At 46.7% G+C, this 21,671-nt stretch overlaps 1 long non-coding RNA gene across 1 annotated transcript in view; it reads right to left on the minus strand.

Moving 5' to 3' along the window:
* Window positions 1-18,028: 18,028 nt before the first annotated feature.
* The window catches only part of LOC138843695 (uncharacterized), a 28,522-nt gene continuing 24,879 nt past the window's right edge, over window positions 18,029-21,671 (minus strand). Inside the window, exons 2-3 of the long non-coding RNA XR_016213744.1 lie at window positions 20,655-20,753; window positions 18,029-18,139 (exon numbers count right to left, since the gene is read on the minus strand). This is a non-coding gene — a long non-coding RNA (uncharacterized LOC138843695). The remainder of the gene's footprint in view (window positions 18,140-20,654; window positions 20,754-21,671) is intronic.

Below are 21,671 nucleotides of genomic sequence, written 5' to 3' on the forward strand. Positions count from 1 at the left end.
CTCATTTCCGGTCTATTTGGGCATTGACCATCCCCTTCACCTGCTGTCTAGACCAGCCTCCATTCTGAGTAGCACATTTTGGAAACCATTACAGGACAACACCAAGCTGCATTCTAAAGGGGAATGTTTGTAATCATATTTTGGTAAATATAAATATAAATGAGTGAGAGTGACAAAAAGACAGGGAGACAGGAAGGAAGAGAGAGACAGAGAGGAGTTATATACACAATAGGCTCTTAAAATACACAAGAGGTGTAATAATGACGCACTTCCCTAGAGACAAGAACAAGTCGGAAAAAGCTCTCTGGCGTCTATGTACCTTATAAAGTTATTGATTAAACCAAGCTTTAAAGTCATGTAATATTAAGTGACAAGGAGTTTAACTACAATAGTGTGAGTCAATGCCTACATATTCCATTCTATTTTAACAGTGAAGTATAAGGTGATTCAGCCTACCAATATCCTTTTCCAAACAGATCTAAAATCAAATCTTCATGTAGAAAAAGAGGGGAATCACTAGACTGCAACTCAAAATGGCAGCCAAAAGTCCCGAGACAGCTGCATGGAAAGGATCCAGGGCTGTGCACCCGGACTGATGCAGGCTTTGCAAGTGTGCCAGCAAGGCTCACAGGGAAAGAAACCAGACCTCTTCAGAACTCGGTTCCTGTGCACACTGACACAGTGAAAGCGACAAGGGCTGCCCTACTGCATTTGTAAATGTGAATTTAACCGTGAGCATGAAAACAGTCCTGGGATGGCCATGTCACACACCAGCTCAGCAAGTCTGTCCTGGAGGAAAAGCAGTTTTACGACCACCCAACATCAGACGGCAGGCACATAAAGAAGCAGGCAACACAGACACCAACTCCACTGGTGTGTTACTGGAGGCAGTGTCAGTGCCACAGTGGGAAAGGCAGGGATTTTTTTCTACCAACCATGCACAAAGCACAAAGGCATCAGCTGTAGGCTCTCGGGTTCCAGATAAATTACCCATTTCTCAACACAGATGTGAGTCTTTTGATCAGAGAAATATTTACAGCTGGGTAGCAAGTCATGCTCACAGAGTGAAAAAGTTCTTAAAATAAAAGTGTACGTTCTTTCAGGCTTGCCTTTTGAGAGTCCTCTAATACTCCATTACTGTTTTTTATTCCTCTTTTCCTCTCACATGAGTCCACTATCCCTTTGCAAATTTAGGAGCAATAGAATTTCTGTTCATCCTGTAGCTGCTAAAGAAAATCCACCCTGTAAGTGGAAGAAGCCAATCCCCAGAGGACGCTTCTTGGATGACACCTGCATGTTAAATCTGTATGTTACACCTTTATAGTTGTCCCAATAGATATTTTGTTCTATTGTGGGTAGCTTTTTTTTTCCCAGTCTTTTTTCTCTGCTCTTTTTTCGTGGAAGTTCCTGTTGAGGTAGGCTTAAGTTCAACAATTCCTTTCTCAGTCAGATCCTAGGAGACCTTCTAAAGCATTCTTAATTTCTGTTACAGTGTTTTTCACCTCTAGCTTTCTATTTGATTCTTTCTTAGACTCTCCATCTCTCAACTTAAATTGGTCCTCCTGTTGTTTTTTTTTTTTAAGATGTATTTATCTCAAAAAATTAGAGAGAAAGAGGGAGAGACACAGAGAGAGAGAGAGAGAAATCTTCCATCCATTGGTTCACTCCTCAATTGGCACAGTGGCCAGGGTTGGGTCAGGCTAAAGCCAGGAGACAGAAGCTTCTTCCAGGTCTCCCATGTGGGTGCAGGGGCCCAAGCACTTGGGCCATCTTCCACTGCTTTCCCAGGAGCATAATCAGGGAACTGGATCAGAAGTGGATCAGCCAAGAATTAAACTGGCACCCATATGGGATAGTGGCAGCTTAACCCACTATACCACGTCACCAGCTCCCTACCTGTTTTTTCGTGCCGTTTACTTTATCCATTAGATCCCTCAGTATCTTAATCACAGTTGTTTGAAATTCCTGCTCTGGTAATTCCAACACCCCTGCCATTTGTGATGCTTACCAGATGATGTTCTTTGACTTTTAGTATTCCCCATAACGCTTTTAAACTCAGTTTTCTTGGTAGCTGGGAATGATGTATTGGGCAAAATCAGTCACTATAAATATGTCTTCAGTAAGTAGTGGGAGGTGTAGTGGGAAGGGAAGCATTCCAAGGTCCTAAGATTACTTCTTAACTCTTTTAAAAAAAGTATTTATTTATTTGTTGTCGTTTTACTTTCAAGGCAGAGAGACACTCTGAGTGAGCCCTTCTTCCTTACTGGAAACTTCCACACAAGCTTTTCAGCCCCCATGCCTCCTTGGGTGGGACAAGGTGGCAAGATGGGCTGAAGCTGGGTATCTTCCCTCCCTCGGGTCAGGAAACTGATAAAACCGCAATAGCTTACACAGCTCATGCTCTAGTGAAATAGTTTCTGCAGAGGGCACACTTCATTAAGCAGAACAGAATGTTCTGGCTATTATAAAATGATTCCATTTTCCCTCCTCTTCCTGCAAGTAGGAGATTTTTCTCAGGTGTTCACTGAGAACCTATTTGAGCCCCTGGAGTTAAAAAGTGCAAAAGCAAAAGGCTGCTCCTATCCCTGGGTCCCCTTGGAGATTTTCACTCTCCAGACTTTTCCACACCGAGACTCCTGTAATTCATTGGTTGTAGTTAGGATTCCCCTACCTCAGCACTGTTTGCCATGGAGATTTCTTCTAGGTCTCTGCCCCTACAAACTGTGGTTCTTCACACCCACCCATCTGACTCTCCAGTTGTGAGGACAGTAGTTTTCCCTGTTGTCTCACTTTTCTGATCAGGCTAAAGTGAGCTGGTGGTTTTTCAGTTTGCTCAGGTTTTCCTTGTTGTTGGAATGGAGCGATGACTTCCAAATTCTTGCATGTGCCTGATCAGAAAGCCAAAGTCCTGCTTCCTCCTCTATGAATTGTCTAGAAAAGGAAAGTAAATAGAGACAAAAAGTAGATCAGTGTTTGCTTAGCTGGACAGATAGGGTAAAGGGGTGATAGCTAAAGAGTATGGGGTTTTTTAAGGGGATGAAAATATATTCAAGTCGATTGTGGTGACAGTTCCACAGCTGTGTGACTGTACTAAAAATCACTGAATTGTACACTTTGCATAGGTAAACTATGGTATACAAATTATAGAGGATAGAAGGAAGCAAACAAGGGAGAGAAGGAAAGAGAAAAAAGAAGACACAGTGCAGTGCAAACGTGGAAGCAACAATTGTGAAGTGCAAGCCTTTTGGGATCTGCATGCCACTGCCACTGCCCCTCCCCCCCTACAGTACACACACACACACACACACACACACACGATGCACGACCTGTGCTACAGCTGTCTCACACACAGTTTGCATTTCCACCCGAACCCCTTGCAGTTCCCTTCTTCTGAACTTTGGCACAAACTCTTCTAACTTGAGTGCCTACCTTCCTCCACTTCCCACCAAGAGAGCTCCCATTCTACTGGGAGCTCAATCTGAGACCCAGTAGTTATCACCCCTGCAAGATGTCTCTCCTGGCTCCTCCCACTCCACCTGCATAGGGCTTTCTTGAGAAGGTGGCATTTGTCTGATGAGGCAAAGCATGTGTCACAAGGCACAGCAGCCTATTTAAAGGGGCATGTCATCTCCAGTGCGACCTCAAGCTCAAGGACAAATGCTACATTTCATTCATGTTGAATTGATGAAACCCAGAGCAGTGGTTGCCCTATATAAATTATCTAGTAAATATTTGCCAAGTGAACAGACAGCAGGGAGGTACGGTGCCTCCATGACACAGGTCATGGAGAGTTAACCAACAACAGCCCCAACTCCCCGCTGTCTGCAGAAACATCAGTGGTTTCACAAAGAAGGTCCCTGGGTGCCCAAGTGTCCATCCCAAGTGGGAATCTGTTTTCAACTTGGCTCCTGCTCAGGAAGTGATTTCCCACCCAGAGAACTCCAAAGACTGCATCTACCGCTTGAGCAGGATCCACATTATGGCAGAGAGTGCAACACGAAAGGCGGGACATATGGGTGAGAGGGAGACAAAGAGAGTGATGAACCAAGCTGATGTGCAAAGCAAGTTCTAAAGTCACAAGCAAAATCAAAAAGTGATGGTTTGCAGAATGTTTTCTAGGAACTCCAAACTCCACGGAAACTGCTTGATCAGAATCTCATTTGAAGTGGAATCTGAACATTTGCTGATGTCCAATCTAGACATTTCTGAACATAAAACAAGAATCCTGTACATAAAGCAAGCAGTTTGCCACCCCAACACTGACCAAAGGGGCTAAGAAGGGTGTGAAACCTGGAGGAGAATCAGCCAAGCCTGGGAGGAGGGACGAAGAACACAACCAGTTCTTATGATCAGTTACATTTGTAGATGTTTATGAATTTGGGTTGAAGATAATGGATAGAATTCCTGAATGTGGGTTCAGTCATTCTTCATAGGTCATTTTATTGGCCTCATGAAGGCCTGAGTTGATCCCCTCTACATCTGATCAAATACCCATAGAGCCTATTGATTCCTGTGACTCAGGGCTTCTTAAACGGAGAGCCAAGGGAGCTCCTACAGAGAAAAAGACACCCTGGGCCAGCAGCACTAACATGAATTACCATCACCCTACTGCTGCTTAAAAACATACAAATATAAATGCAGGTACACACACTTCCTGCTTACATCTCTGGAAAAGCAACACATATTCACAAATTAAATAGAAACACAACCTCAAAGGCCAATAAAATCCAAAATTACCACAGCTCCGGCTGGCCACTCAGGGCTGTGTCCCTGGGAAACCCAAGCTACCAGTTAACAGAGCTCTGTCAATCAGTGAATTGTTTTTCAATGGGCTTGCCTCACCCTTTGTTCTTCATTTTTCAATTGTGATACAATACGTACAACATAAGATAGAGCATCTTGACCGGCACCGTGGCTCACCGAGCTAATCCTCCGCCTGCGGCACCGGCACTCCGGGTTCTAGTCCCGGTTGGGGCGCCGGCTTCTGTCCCAGTTGCCCTTCTTCCAGTCCAGCTTTCTGCTGTGGCCCGGGAAGGCAGTGGAGGATGGCCCAAGTGCTTGGGCCCTGCACCCTCATGGGAGACCAGGAGGAAGCACCTGGCTCCTGGCTTCGGATTGGTGCAACGTGCCGGCCGTAGCAGCCACTTGGGGGGTGAACCAACGGATAAAAGGAAGACCTTTCTCTCTGTCTCTCTCTAACTCTGCCTGTCAAAAAAAAAAAAAAAAAAAAAAAGATAGAGCATCTTGATCAGTTTTTAAGTGTGCAGTGGAGGAGTGTTAAGTATATTCACATAATTGCGTGACCAAACTCCAGGACTTCTTCACCTTGTAAAACCTAAACTCTATTCACATGAGACACAAACTCTGCATTTCCCTTCTCTCAGTGCCTGGCAACCACCTCTATTTAAGTATTTGCATACGTTATGTACTTCATGTAAGTGGAAACAGACAGTATTTATCCTTTTGTGACTGGCTTCTGTCACTTAGCAAAATGTCTCCATAACTCATATTATAGCATGCGTCAGGATTTTCTTCCCTTTGAAAGCTGAATCTCCAGTTGTATGAATATGGCATATTTTGTTTATCCACTCACCCGTTGATGAACATTTGTACTGTTTCCACCTTTCGGCTATTGTGACTAAAGCTACTGTGAACACAAGTGTACTTTATCTGTAACTGAATTGGGTGGTTCTTTGGGCTCTACCATTTTAACCTTGGAATTTTCTAATTCAATCTCCACTTAGGCCTAGCAAGAGCATCCCTTCAGGATGGGGTGGTTTTTTCTCCACTGTATAATCCCATATACTTTCTGCCTCCCAGACCTGGGTGCGAAGCGCATGTCTGACAGACTGCCATGGGCTGGACGCCAGGACCTCCTGCAGCAGCCTGTGTATACGATGGGCAAACAGCGATGTCTGATCCAGCTGCCAGGGGTGGAGAACCAAGGGAGTCCCAGAGGGCCATTGTAAGTCACCAGCCCCGGGCTCCCCGTCAAGGTGGGCGGTCTGGCAGGACCTCGGAAGAACCAATGCTCAGAGCTACCCGACACGCACATGCACGCACGCACGCACGCACGCACGCACAAGCTCACAGAAAACTGGCAGGTAGTGTCTACAGCCTACTGACCCTGGGAAATTCATCCCCCCAGACTCTAGGACAAGCTGAAACACCTCCCACCGAAAAGAAACCTCCCCAGGACGTATTTGTTCCTCCTGAATGAGAGTGACCATCTTCACAGCACACAGTAAGTCGTGTTTTCACCAGAGGGAGAGACTAAGGAGGCGTCTTCTGTCCATGTCCACAGCTGCCTTAAGAAGCCCCAGGCTTTGCCAAGCGCACACGGGTGTCCACTCCATCAGACCAGGACCAGGCGGGAGAACTCGGAGGAAGCCGCAGCCAGGGCAGTGGCCGGTCAGCCTTCTTCGGGAGCACCTTAGATAGGAGTTCTCTGCTGGCAGGACGAAGCAAGGGGCAGAGGAATGGGCACAGGACTGACAGCCCTCACTGAAGTCCAGGAGTCTGGGGGAGCTACTCCTGCCTTTTTCCTACCTTCTGCCCTTATGCAAAGGCCAAACATGAGTCCCAGGGGTGTTTTTGTAAACGATGAAATGCTTTACTAGGGAAAACCATTGTGGCTTGATTTGAAGAAAAAAAATTAATTAATAATAATTTCCTGCTTCAAAACATTTTGTTCACAATTTTCATGCCCGCCAGGTAGGATTTGGTCTCTGGGGAGTGAGCAAATGATTAAACCAAACCGCGAGCTACATTCTGCCTGGCCTGAATCATGTCCAGGATCAAAGAGCTGCTTTAAGATCAAAAGGCGCTGCAGTCCAGAAACCAAGCCTGCATGTGGCTGGCCCGGCACTCCCAGAGGGGGCTGCTTCCACAGACAGTAAACAGTCCCTCCTCTTTGTTCCCCCGGCAAGTTCTGCTTTTATTTCTTTCCATACCTGGGAAGTGGTGGGTGCTCCAAGCGCTGGGAGCATTCAGGAGAGAGGAGGACAGGGACGAGCTGAGCTGGTGCCTTACTTGAGGACACAGACGGATGGGAGAGCCACTGGGCCTCTGCACAACTTCTCAGAATGATCAGTGGACATTTCAGCAAAAGGAACTCTGTCCTGCAGAAGGAAATACAAGTGCTTGCCTTTCCTGTTTTATCAGGAAGCTCTCACGGTAAACATTGTACCGAAATCAAGTCTGTCTAAGATCCCTGACTGCGGGCTTTCTTACTCTCTCCCTCCCAGCTAGAGCGAATTCCAGCTTTCTCCTTTGCATCCTCCCCACACCATGGCCTCTACTTCAATCAGGAAAATTAAATCATAGTCCAGGGGGGCTTTCATAAAGTTCACAGAAAATGCATCTTAAGAAAAAACTGCATGAATTTCAAAAACTTCTTCAGTACCATAATAAAGTTAGCTTTAAAAAAAAAAATTTGTGTTAAAGCCACCGCCTGCAGTGCTGGCATCCCATATGGACGCCGGTTCGAGTCCTGGCTACTCCACTTCCGATCCAGCTCTCTGCTATGGCCTGGGAAAGCAGTAGAAGATGGCTCAAGTCCTTGGGCCCCTGCACCCATGTGGGAGACCCAGAAGAAGCTCCTGGCTCCTAGCTTGGGATTGGCACAGCTCCAGCCATTGCGGCCATCTAGGGAGTGAACCAGCAGATGGAAGACCTCTCTCTCTTTCTCTCTCTCTCTCTCTCTGCCTCTCTTTCTCTCTCTGTGTAACTGTGACTTTCAAGTAAAATAAATCAATTTTTTTTAAAAAAAGATTGTGTTTTATTCATTTGAATGATAGAGTTACAGACATACAGGGGAGAGACAGAGAGAAATGTCTTCCATCCATTGGTTCACTCCCAAATTGGCCACAAAGGCCGCAGCTGGGCTGATCCAAAGCCAGGAGTTTCTTCTGGGTCTCCCACGTAGGTGCAGGAGTCCAAACACTTGGGCCATCTTCCACTGCTTTCCCAGGCCATAGCAGAGAGCCAGATGGAAAATGGAGCAACCGGGACACAAACCTGTGCCCATATGGGATGCTGCCGTTGCCGGCGGAGGCTTAGCCTACTATTCCATAGCGCTGGTCCCAATCAACTTAGCTTTTTAATTCCACTTTTCTGTGCATTTTTGAAGTGTTCACATATTTCCTTCCAATTATTTATTCATTTTCCATCTGCTAAGTAGTACCTTTTCCTCCTCTCCAGATTATAATCCCAACCTTCACCTATTGGTTAGGATTATCTTCCGCTGGAAGGGTACACTCAGGGAAGATCAGCACCACAGGATCCTCCTCCCTAGAGGCCACCAGCCTCCCAATAACCACACACACATGCACATACACACACACACACACACACACACACACACATGTGGAGACAGGGGAGAGCTCCTTGGCTCTACTGGAAGAACTGAAGGAATCTCCCAACTGCACCTGACAAAGTCCTTCCCATGTGTTTCTGGAGGCCCTGGGAAGTTGCACGCATCTTAGAGGAATGTCCACTTCAACAGCGCTGCTGCTTGCTGGCCAGGCCCCTGTCATCCTTCCTGCTTCCTTGCAGGGCTCTTGTAAATCCCTGACAGTCGCTGCAGACCACGGCCCCGGCTCTGCCTCTCACCCTGCTCACCTCCCAGCTGCAAAGCTCCGGAGCTTGCTGACCCTACCAACCCTACTTGTTCCTTAGCATGCTGGAGCCAGGCGGCCGCCCTGAGCCTTCACCTAGAGGGCCCGGAAAGCAGCCTTACTCAACTATTAGCCTAAATCTAGCTGCGAGGAAGCAATTAAGAAAATCTAAATTATGGATTTATAAAACAGTCAACCTGGACCCCTCAAAAATCTTTTTTTTTTTTTGACAGGCAGAGTGGACAGTGAGAGAGAGAGACAGAGAAAGGTCTTCCTTTACCATTGGTTCACCCTCCAATGGCCGCAGCGCCCAGCATGCTGCGGCCAGTGCATCGCATTGATCCAAAGCCAGGAGCCAGGTGCTTCTCCTGGTCTCCCATGGGGTGCAGGGCCCAAGTACTTGGGCCATCCTTCACTGCACTCCCTGGCCACAGCAGAGAGCTGGCCTGGAAGAGGGGCAACCGGGACAGAATCCGGCACCCCAACTGGGACTAGAACCCGGGGTGCCGGCGCTGCAGGCGGAGGATTAGCCTGTGAGCCATGGCACCGGCCTCAAAAATCGTAACGTCATGGGGAATGATAAGATCTGGGGACCTGTTGTCCAGACTCCAGGGCACTAAAGAGATGTCAGGCAAGGATAGTGAATGGGCCTGCTTAGACCCCGACCTTTTTTTTTAAGGACCATGGAAGGTATTAATGAGAACACTGAATAAATTTGAATGTGAGCTGCCTATTATATCATGTTTGTGAATGTTAAATTTTTAATGTAAAAGTTACATTGTAGTTCTACAGACTACCCCTTTTCTTAACACATAAATGATGAAGTATTTTGAGATGAAGCCTTATGGTATCTAAACTCTCAAGTGGTTCAGCAAAAAATGAACTCTACGTGCATTTGTATACACATGTGAGAAGGGGGAAGAGAACAAGGAAGCAACTATTTTAAAGTGTTAATATAGGTGAATCCAAATGAGATATATGAATGCACTATTCTTGCAACTCTTTGAGGATATTAAATTTTTCAAAATAAAAAATTGAGGTTCATAACATCAAGCAGAGGAGACAGACACTATTGCAATTCCTATCATCCATATTTCTGTCATCTCTCTCCAAGATGCCCATGCACTAAATTTCCCCCACCATCCTTCAGGGAAAAAAAAAAAAAAAACTCAAACAGAGAAATTCATGAAACCAATAGCCCTTTCACTCTTCAGACAAATACACTCTGAATTCCAATTTGTATGTGACAGAGACCCCATTACTCTTGCAAATATAGAATTCATTCATTGCACCATACACAGTGTGCGGTACATTACATAGCGTGCGATTCATTCCCTATACAGCACTCATTTAGGTGTGTGTCCATTGGTTGACACAGGGTGGAGAGAGATGACCCCAATACAAGTATCTGGAATCCAGATGCACAAAAGAAAATGTGGACTCAAAAGCATACGTTTTCTGAAGACAGCCAGTCGGAGCTTACTGCATGACATACAATTTTTTTTTTTCATTAGAGCCAGCCCTACCCTTGGTGGTTCTAGGATGACCCAATATTCAGCCAAGACAGTATTAACTATCAGATAGAACTGAAACTTTCCAAGTCCACTTTCAAGGATCAACGCAAAGTTTTCCTACATAAATTTCTTCTTATTCTGTGTTTTAAAAACATTTATTTGTGCTCCTATTATTAGAGTTCAGGAAACAGGATTTCTAAAACAGCTCTTTAAGAAATTTGTCAATGGTCAAACCTTCCTGAGAATATATAAGCTAGGGCTGGCGTTGTGGCCTAATGGGTTATGCCACCGCCTGCGTTGCCAGCACCTTATCTGGGTGCTGGTTTGTGTCTCAGCTCTATTGCTTCTCCCTGCTAATCTGCCTAGGAAGACAGCAGAGGATGGCCCAAATCCTTGAGCCTCTGCACCCACCTGAGAGATGGGGATGAAGCTCTGGCTCCTGTGTGGGGAGCAACCCGGACTAGACTAAGTTACTGGAATTAAGACTTATTCTATGCATCTGCTCTCCCACAATATGGCGCTGAGAAGGGAGAAACAGCTTCTACACAGCTGCCTCCAGTTCAACCAATAAACTGTAGGACCTACTCCTGATTGGAGGAGAGCAGCGTACTCGGCGTGTGGGTAGCAGAGTTGGGATTGGTGGAGGAGGACTATAAAGGAGGAGAGAGACAACATGCACCAGGAACATCTAAGGGGAACATCTATCTGAAGGAACACCTGTGCAGCCCCCGAGAGAGCCGGCCGGCGGTGTGCCGCTCCCCCGCGGAAGTGGGGAATGTGGCAGGGGGAACCGCCCTTCCACGGAGGTGGAAGGGTCGGTAGCCAACCCGGGAAGAACCAGCAGCAAACCCGGGGAGGGCCGAGCAGACAAAAGAACAGCGCAGGGTCCTGTGTCGTTCCTCCACGAAGAGGGGGAGCGACACTCCTGGCTTTGGTCAAGCCCAGCCCTGGCCATTGCGGTAGTTTAGGGAGTGAATCAGTGGATGGAAGATGTCTCTTTCCCTCTCTCTTTGTAACTCTGTTTCAAAAATAAATAAATAAATAAACCTATGTTTAAAAAATAGATGATCCAATATTTGATCTGAAAAATTGCAGTTTTTGTAATCACAGGAATTATTGCCACGGCTTCTTGCATTACAGCCATTTGTATACATACTTTTCCACCTAGTAGGCTACACTCTTAAGTTCCTTCAAGGAAAAGGATGTGTTGTTTCTCTTCTATCTCCTGTTTTGTTCTTTATGGGCAAATGAGTCCAGCATCTGCCACGGTTTTTATTTTATGTCACCCATATGCTAATGTGCTCACTGGTCACCCCTGCTCTCCTAGGAGCTGTAGGTTATACGTCCAACTCCCTATTGGACAAACCTTTTCTCGTGCTTTCTAGATACTTCAAAAAACCACCCTAAGCTGAAGAAGTCCTCACGGTCCTCTACTTCCTCCAAATGCTCTCTCTGTCATATTCCCTTTCTTTAATCAGATCTCCATATACCCATTCACGCAAGCCACAGCCTGTTAACATCTGTGCCTTCCCCTTTATCTTATCTCCAGTCTTCAGTCTGTCACTAAATCTTCTTTTATCTTTAGCTCTACCCCCTTCTCCCTGCTACTTTCTTTTCCTAGCTCAGAAGCTCATTGACTTTTGCTGGGACTATTGAACAAAATTCCCAACGAACTCCCTGTTCCCAGTTCTGACATACTTAGATCCATCTTCTATCTTGCAGTTAAATGACATCTAAGCACACCACTCTCAACACAAAACCATTCTATGGCTTCCTAAACTTAGAATAGAATTGACACTCCCTGCTGCGTATGCTAAGTCCTGTGTGAACTGAAGTTTACAGACATAATTTTCTCCACTGTCCCCCATTGTCTTATAGAAGACAAAAAGCTCATGGAAAATGGATTTAAAAGATGTTTATCATAGTGCAAAAAAAAAAAAAAAGGTTGAAATTCATGAATAGGAATGCTCTTCCAAAAGTTCACGGAAAATGAGAATTATTTTTAAAATGATGTGGATTTCAGTTGTTGGCATCAAAACAAGCATGTTAGTGTTTTTCATCACATTGCACACATGCTTTTTGGGGTGTTCTGCACTCTGTGCTCTCGGTGTGCCAGAGCCCTCGCGCCTCCTCACCTGCAGCAGGTGATTTCGAGTTTCTGTGCGTTGCTCAGCCGAGCATTTCTGCCCATATCTTTTTGACAGGGGGACCTCTTACCTTTCAACGCTCAGCTTAGCCTCCATCATCTTTGGAAGTCTTCCCCAAACCTCCTGACTGGGCTGTATCCTCTACATTCGTCTCCCTCGGTCATGATTGTATTATTTGGAAATCTGGTGTAAATATGGCCTCCCAGTGAAAATTACAGGCTCTTAATCACAGGTTCTCTGAATTTTCATTTGCCTTCAAAGCAGTTAGCATGGTGCATGGAAAATAATAGATATTTCATAAATATTTGTCCAAAATCACTCGTTATCTCCCCTTGTGACCAGCACAGAGCAAGGTTGAAAAAATTCCCGGGGCCAGCGTTATGGTGCAGCAGGTTAACGCCCTGGCCTGAAGCGCTGACATCCCATTTGAGCACCAGTTCAAGACCTGGCTGCTCCACTTCCGATCCAGCTCTCTGCTATGGCCTGGGAAAGCAGTAGAAGATGGCCCAAGTCCTTGGGCCTCTGCACCTGCGTGGGAGACCTGGAAGAAGCTCCTGGCTCCTGGCTTCAGATCAGCGCAGCTCCAGCCGTTGCAGCCAATTGGGGAGTGAACCATCGGATGGAAGACCTCTCTCTCTCTCTCTCTCTCTCTCTGCCTCTTCTCTCTCTAACTCTGACTTTCAAATAAATAAATAATCTTAAAAAAATTCCCAAAGGACACCTTTGGAATAATACAGATATTGTTCTCCTAGAGCTCTTGCCAGGAGCCCAGCTGATGAGAGAGGTCTGGGACCTGGCTGCTTTCCCTGCACACTTTCTTTAATTGTAGCATGAGACACACTGAAAGCAGGAACCCCCTTTCCTGTGCTTTCTCTCAGACCAGTCCTTCACTGCTGCCTGGTCCTCTCCTTCTCCTGGTCTCCTGAGGTTAGAACCCATCAAGTTTGTACATTTTGACACCTCGGCATTCTGTTTGTTTGCTCTGTTCTGCCTGCAGTTTTTCTCCCCTCGTTCTCTAAATTTGTACTCTCTGATCTATCTTAAAATGTCTATGCAATCCTTGTTCATCAGGTCTTTGTAAGACTGCTGATTGATTCTCTGTTCGGGTTACATCATCCTAGAATCCAAAGCATACTGTTCATGTAATACACACACTAGTCACCTGTCAGTTTCTCCTACTGAGACTGAAAACTCCCTGATGCCAGGATCTATGGCTCCTTTACTTTTGGGTCAGTAGACCCTGCCTAGTGTCTAGTGCTATACAAGATTTATGCAAGTGACTGATGGAATACTCTCACATAAAGCAAGCCAGGTGCACAGACAGTAGGATGTTCACACTTTGATGGTAGACAGGAGCAAGCCCCTGGAAGTCATGTGGATGATCAGGCCTCCCGTGAGTGTATATGCTGATGCTCCATAGCAAGGCCAGGGCACCAGGGTCAGAGGAGGAGAAGTGGGATGAGAGAACGGGAAATGTAAGTCTCAGTAGGGTACAACAAAGTTTTCAATTGTTCCCATGCCCCAGGCTCTGCATCAGGAATCTTTCTGGGAGTTCCAGAAAATTCCAGTACTTAGAGATATCACTTGTGCAGGTATTATAGTTGTTTGGGTCTGTAAGTTTGGTCTCCCATTATACTGGAAATTTCACAAGTACTAAGACCACACTGTTTGTTTGCCTCTGATTCTGGCAGCCCCTACCAAATGCCTCCTTGCCTACAGCAAGTACCTAGAGAATGTCTGGTTGCTAACAGATCATGTCCTTTGACATTGAAAATGTCTTTAAACATGGGAGTGGCTGTTAATGAGTTTTGACTATGTCTTGAGTAAACAGTCCCAGTCCAGGTATATTTGTTTAATTTCTAATTCACATTCCACCACCCCCAGGGATGTTATAGCCTCTTATTGAGAGAGCTTCTAAAAGTCAGGCGTGTACCCATGTGAGAAGTGGTGCTGAGCGAGCAGCGGTGAGCCCCAGGCTGCCAAGTGTCCAGGGTTACTCCGCAGTTGGGGGTTTGTTTTCCACCCTGATTCATTGTGTAATTGAAAACCAACTCTCTCTGTGCTCATGACCATTACTTCCTCATTCTTAAGTCAGCTGAGGTCACGCTAATGAATGCAGCAGAACTGCAGTCTTCTTATCTTAAACACATACCCTAGATGAACCAAGGAAGCTGAAATGAGAGTCCAAGCCTGCTAAGAATTCATCATCAGCTCAAGAGTAAAAAGCAAATGAACCCACGAGAGAGAGAGAGAGAGAGAGAGAGATGCAGTGATATGGTTAAGATGCACGTAAATTGACAGCCGACATCTCTCAAACATTTGTTAGGTGCCAGGCACTTTTTAGACATCTTCTCACTTAACTACACGTAATTCTACAAGATAAACATATTAATCCCATTTCACAAGAGGATTTGGAGTCTTAATGAAGCTAAGTATTTTGGCCAGGATTTCTTAGCCGGGAAATAAAGGATTCAGGATACAAATGTAAGTCTTTCTGGTTTCAATTCAGTGGTTGTTTCGTTGTCCTAACCACTTCCCACACACAGAGGAAAACCTGCCATCCCATCCAGGGTGCCATACCTGCCAGGATACAGACAGGAAACAGAAACATCACCTGTGATTTTTAACAGAGAGAATCTAATAGAGGGAATTGGTTAAGCAGGTGGGGATGGGGTGGGGGGGGGGCAGTGAAGGGCCAATGAGAAACCCTGAGTAACAGAAGACAGTAACTACAGGAGGTTATACCCTCTATGGCTGGAGGAACTCAGGAAGAGGCTGGGGACGTCACATCCTAGATTGAAGAATGGGGACCTTAGAGCAGAGACACAGCCTTCTTGGGAGGGGCACTTCCTGGCTGATAGTGTGTGCACGATGGGGTTGATTCCTGGAGTACTAAAGAAAAAAAACCTAGAAATTGCGCTGTTTGTACCAAAGCTGCTTCCAGGGTGAAAGGTCACTGCTGTGCCAATGCTGAGAGAAAAAATAACAACAGACAGAAAAGGCAAGAAGTTTCTTTTCTTCACCTTGTGCCATCCAATTCCCCACCCCCTGCTCAGGGTCCCAAACTGACAAAGGATATCTGTAATTAACAGTCTCAGCCGCAGCCCAACAGGGCAGATTGTAGGAAGGTGGGTTTGGCTGAGAGAGAACAGCTCCCTCCCAGTACAACAGGGGGATGTGTCAGCGGCGGCGCGCAGGGGTTGGGGTGAGGGAGACAGTCGTCACTGTAGTAGTTTCAGGTGCCATCACTGGGCACTGATTATGCAACATTGCCTGGGCTCCTCACACACCGTGAGTAGGTTCTGTAGTCCTGCCAGTTTTACAAATGCAAAAGCCAGCATTCAGAGACACTGAACCACTGGGAGAAGGTTAGGAAAAAGGACGAGACAGGAGTCAAAGCCAGGTCTGGCTGGGTGCTAAGACCCAGCTACCACCACCTGTAATGGTTTTCCTGGCTGACGGAAAATTGCCACAAGCTGGGGTGGGCGTTTAGTGTAGTGGTTAAGATACGGCTTGGGATGCCTGCAGCTCAGAGCAGAGTGTCTGGGTTTGAATCCTGCTCCACTTTGAATTCTAGCTTCCTGTAAGTACACACCCTGGGAGGCAGCAGGTGCCTGCCACCCAGGTGGAAGACCCAGATCGACTTCTGGGCTCCTGGCTTTGTCCTGGCCCAGCCTGGCTGTTCCAGGCATTTGGAATAGTGGATGGGAAGATGGGAGTTTTCTGTATTTCTCTCAATCTCTCTCTCTCTCTCTCTCTCTGTCTTTCTACTCTCTACCTTTCAAATGAAATGAAAACAAAGAAAAATTGAAAAAAGAAAATCATATCACAAACAGAATAGCTTACAACAACAAAACTTCATTGACTCACAGTTCTGGAGGCCAGAGTCCAAAACCAAGGTGTGGTGGGGCCATGCTCCCTCAGTTCTCTGGAAGGGGCTTTTACCTTGCCTCTTCAGCACTGGGGGGCTCCAGGTGTGCGCTGGCTTTTGGCTGCATCACTTTGATCTCTGCCTCCTTAATCACACAGTCTTCTCTGGGGGTCTGCACGTTCTCTTTCATCCCTTTGAGGACACTCGTTATTGGATTTAGGGCCCACGAGTTATTCAGGATATTCTCATCTAAAAGCCTTAGCATAGTTACATGTCCAAGGATACTTTTCCCAAGTAAGGCTGCGTTTGCAGGTTGAGGCAGTAGAGCACAGGTGTATTATATTAAAAGGGACAATTCATTCACCACACCATCAGACCCTGTAAAATGACTCCTGGGCTTCTGAAAGTCATAGTCAGCAAAACCATTTGAAATTAAATTCTTGTAACATTTCCAGCTTTGAAAACAATGTTTTGTGCTGTATGTAGTACTTTTTAAAAAATTATGTGTTATTTGAAAGGCAGAGAGACAGGGAGAGAGAGTTAGAGACAGAGATACAGGAAGACAGACACACAGTGAAACAGACAGAGAGCTCCCATCTTTTGGTTCACTTCCCCAAGTGTCTATAACCATTGGGCTGGGTGTAGCTGAAGCCAGGATCCAGGAGCACAAGGTGGGTCTTTCACAGGGGTGGCAGAGACCCAGCTCCTTTAGCCATCACCTGCTGCCTCCCGGCGTGTGTATGAACAGGAAGCTGGAACTGGGAGTGCAGCTGGGACTCAAAGCCAGGCACTCGCAGATGGAATGCCAGTGACCCAAGCATGGCCATATCCACTATGCTAAACACCCACCCTGTATGTAGTGCTTTTCATATTGGGTCATCCTATTCCTTTAAGCTTCTCTCTCTTATTAAAGACAAACATGCAGTGATGTTTTCTGCAGCTCCTGTTGTCTGGAACAGACATCCTGTACGTCTTCGCCTCATCAACGCATTTCTGGTCCAGAAATCTCTTCCTCCTCTCTCAACCCCCCTTGACAGCTTCCTCTGACTTGACTTGCGTTAGCACTGTATACGCCATCCTAGAATTCAGAGGGCACGCCTGGTCTAAGGAGTATCATTTTGAGTGAGTGTTGCCTCAGCCACGGAGTGGAAGACTCCTGGGGCTTCCATCACTTGTCCCAACAAAAGCCCACCTCCCTTCTGCAGGCCTCCACTCCACACCCCAGCCCTGGGTAGCGAAGCTTCAGATAGCAAATCTCTTCTTGGTTGGGAGAACTGAATGATCCAATTTGCAATTCACCTGGTCAGAGACATACTTTAAAAATGTATGTACTGGCCTGCGCGGCGGCTCCCTAGGCTAATCCTCCGCCTTACGGCGCCGACACACCGGGTTCTAGTTCCTGTCGGGGCGCCGGATTCTGTCCCGGTTGCTCCTCTTCCAGGCCAGCTCTCTGCTGTGGCCAGGGAGTGCAGTGGAGGATGGCCGAAGTGCTTGGGCCCTGCACCCCATGGGAGACCAGGATAAGTACCTGGCTCCTGCCATCGGATCAGCGCGATGCGTCGGCCGCAGCCCACCAGCCGTGGCAGCCATTGGAGGGTGAACCAACGGTAAAGGAAGACCTTTCTCTCTGTCTCTCTCTCTCACTGTCCACTCTGCCTGTCAAAAAAAAAAATGTATGTGCCTTGCCTATATGCTTCTTATGTGTGTGTGAAGAGCAAAAAGATTTTTCAAAGCCAGCAGACATTAGGAGAGAAAGGTACATTTTTTCCCCTCTGGCAAAATAAATGAGAGCTGAGGGACCCCTAATGCATCAAGGTTATGAAGTTATATGTCTGATCTGACAGAATAAAAAAAAAGACACCTTTACTCTCCCATGTAAGTATGTGAGACCCATCTTTATTAGGGTCTGACATGTTTGCTTGTGAATATTTCCAGTATACACGTATTTCAGACTTGAGACTTAATTCTGAAGTTTTTGTATTTTTCTTTCTGGAAGGAAAAGAGAAGAATATTAGAAAGCAAAAGTTTCAGGCCCATACGAGGTTTTCCTTGTCTAAACATCTCAATATCAAAATGGTCAAACTCTATTTGAAATTTGATTTTCAGAAAGCATTTCCTGCATCTGCACACACAGATATTGATGTTACCACATTATTCCTCCCTCTTTTCCCACAAAATTCTTGGAAACATTTCTTCTCTGGGCAGAGCATGTGTTTGGCATTCATTGAGATAATTCCTCCGTGTTTCATTTATTTTCCTTAAGCTTTTTCTCCTTGGTGGGTTTGCATTTTACTTTTTTCACTGGCTGTAAAAGAAAAGATCCAAGTGGATTATTTCACACATAACACTCTTCTCCCCTTCGGATGCCCAGGAAAGCACTAAACTCTGCCTGTCCCCTTCTTCTTCTTGGTACAGTCTTGCACTGCTTGATGACAGGAGGACTTTCTGAGAAATGCCATAGAGCATACTCACACCGACCAAGATGGCCACAGTGTCACTAGGCGAGACAACCTGATGGCACCACAACTGTACCCGTGGTCTGTCACTGCTGGAAATGTTGTTATGTGGCATGTGACCATATGCTGATGGAAAAGTCTGCCATCAATACCTCATCTCAAGTTATTTGGAAAAATAAGAGTAAGACCTGCCAGGAATGACTCCTCCCAGAGCTGGTACTCTATCATGGAGTGGACTGGGGATGTGCAGAGGGACGGGTGGAGCATGAAGGAGGGCTTCCCCAGGGTGGGCAAGCCCAGCTCAGCAGGGAAGCAGAGCTGCAGAGTCCTCTCCTTCAGTACTCAAAGCTGGGTACCCTCCGTGTCCCACCTGTGGAAGCACTCAGCATGTTCGTTCGTAACATGAGCCATGGACCCCATAGCTTGTTGAGTGTAGGGCAGGGCCTTTTTCCAGTTCAGGTTTTCCAATGATCTCTTCAGTTGTCATCCCACTCTCTGAGGAAGTGGGGTCTAAAAGCGGAACCCAAGCTCCAGATGGTCTAGTGTCTTGAACTTGTTCCTCTGACTTCTTTCAGGGCCAACAGCTATCCAAGATTCCACAGTCCATCTATAGTTCATCCAAGAGGCTACTGCCCAGAGGGGAGGGAGACATCTTAATCCTCCTCTTGGTAACTTCACAGATTTTCCACTCACTGTCTAGTTACCTCTTCCATGGCAAATCTCTTTTCTACGGCTCCCACTAAACCAATCTGCCACTGCTGTAGCTAAGGACAAGGTGTGTGAATGGGAAGTTTGTGAATTCTGCGGCTTGTTGCAAAACTGGGGGAGGAGGAAGGGGAAGATTGTCTGGCCCTCAACTGGACTAAATTCTGCTTCTTTTTAAAAAAGATTATTTGTGGCGCGGCACTGCGGCTCACTTGGCTAATCCTCCGCCTGCGGTGCTGGCACCCTGGGGTTCTAGTCCCGGCTGGGGCACCGGTTCTGTCCTGGTTGCTCCTCTTCCAGTCCAGCTCTCTGCTGTGGCCCAAGTGCTTGGGCCCCTGCACCTGCATGGGAGACCAAGAGGAAGCACCTGGCTCCTGGCTTCGGATGGGTGCAGCGCGCCAGCTGTAGCATCCATTTGAGGGGTGAACCAACGGAAGGAAGAAACTTCATCCAGGCTTTGTCAAGTAGGAGAGAGAATCTGAGTTTTCATGCAGACGCCTCAAAGCAGACACACAGAGCAAAGAAGGCCACGTGAAGATGGAGGCAGAGGTCGGGAGGCTGTCACTACAAGGAATGCCAAGGATGGCTGGGAGCCCCCAGAAGCCAGGAGAGAGGTGCGCGGGCACGTTCTCCCTCACAGCACCCTGGAGGAGCCAGCCGTGGTGCGCTCTGATCGTGGGTTTCCAGGCTGCACGACTGTGAGAGAATGCGTGCCTGAGAGGGAGCAGACAGCATGAGCTCCTGAAGGAGCCCCTAGGAATGCGAGGCTTTCCAGGGGAGCGATCCAGGGCCCTTTGCTTCCTGGGTACCTTTTTGGTCAAAATGAATACACATTGACATGCATTAAATAATGCTTGAAGCTTCCTGGTGCCTTGATGATTTATGAACAGAGTTTGAGATTCCCTGATTAAAGTAACAGACTGGAAAGAGCGCTCATTCTTGCTTTCAGCCAGTCTACTCCATCGCCTCCTACATCTTCATCTTCCCTCTGTGCAAAGTGCTTGCCTGGAACACTAAGATATAGGAATGGGGGGCGGGGGTAGGATTCCAGGCTAAATTACATTTGAGGTAAAGTGTCTTAATCAAAGGGTGGTGGGTTTCTTTTCTGTCAGGAGTCCTGTAACCTTGGATACACTTATTTGCACTGTACAGCTCCGCATGGGCGATGTGATATACAATGTCCAGCAAATCTTTGGACCTGGAATCCTTTTTATCATGGAAATAGCATGTTTGTGAAACACATTTTGAGGAACCCTGCATCAGAGCAACCAAGGAGTTGGACATGTGATAGAATTAAAATGTCCTCCCATTCTCTTGCCTCCAGGGTGCCTTCCCAACAATACCAGAACAGAGATGGACATCCCATCCCCAACAGATCTTGTCCCAGGACAACTGGACTCCAGGGTTGGTCTTCACTGGAGCAAGAAGGGCCATGGTCCCATCTGCAAATGAAAGATATCATCTAAGTGATAAACAGCAAAGGAATTGTCAGGAAGAATGGTGGCAGAGGGAGTCCCCCTTCACTTTGTAATCTTTGTTCACACGACCTTGGGCACGCAGAGACATTTGCAAGTAGAGGGTTCGCAAAGCCCTTCATAGAAACATGAGTAATGGAAAGGATCTGACGTGACTCAACACTCATTTCACGTAAGACAAACTGATCTCCAGACAGGATGGCCTGAGACAGATGCCTGGGTTCTATGTTAGCTAAAGTCTCTCGGCATTGTTTTGTTTCTGTCTGGAATATATAATTATAAGCTTTGAAGTTGAAGAAGCAAAAAAAAAGTTTAAATGATTCCATAACTGTAGCAATTGATGCATGCCGCTGGGGCTTGAATGGGTCGCCCAAAGTTCTTTTGTGGGAACCTTACACCCCAGAGTGACAGAAGGAGCACCTCTAGGAGGTGATCAGGTCATGTGGCATGGATCAATGTCATTATCACAGGAGGAGGTTTGTTATGAAGTAACTTTGGGCTGGCACCGCAGCTCAATAGGCTAGTCCTCCACCTGTGGTGCCGGCACCCCGGGTTCTAGTCCCGGTCAGGGCGCCGGATTCTGTCCCGGTTGCCCCTCTTCCAGGCCAGCTCTCTGCTCTGGCCTGGGAGTGCAGTGGAGGATGGCCCAAGTGCCGCAGTACGCCGGCCGTGGCGGCCATTGGAGGGTGAACCAACGGCAAAGGAAGACCTTTCTATCTCTCTCTCTCTCACTGTCCACTCTGCCTGTCAAAAAAAAAAAAAAAAAAAAAAAAAAAAAAAAAAAAAAAAAGAAGAAGAAGAAGAAGAAAGAAAAGAAAAGAAAGTAACTTTGGCCCCCTCATACATGTTCTGTCTCTTTGGATATCTCCCTTTCAGTCTCCACCC

Source organism: Oryctolagus cuniculus, chromosome 9, assembly GCF_051225735.1.
Source record: "Oryctolagus cuniculus isolate XC-2025 breed Fujian yellow rabbit chromosome 9, ASM5122573v1, whole genome shotgun sequence".
Lineage (NCBI taxonomy): Eukaryota > Metazoa > Chordata > Mammalia > Lagomorpha > Leporidae > Oryctolagus > Oryctolagus cuniculus.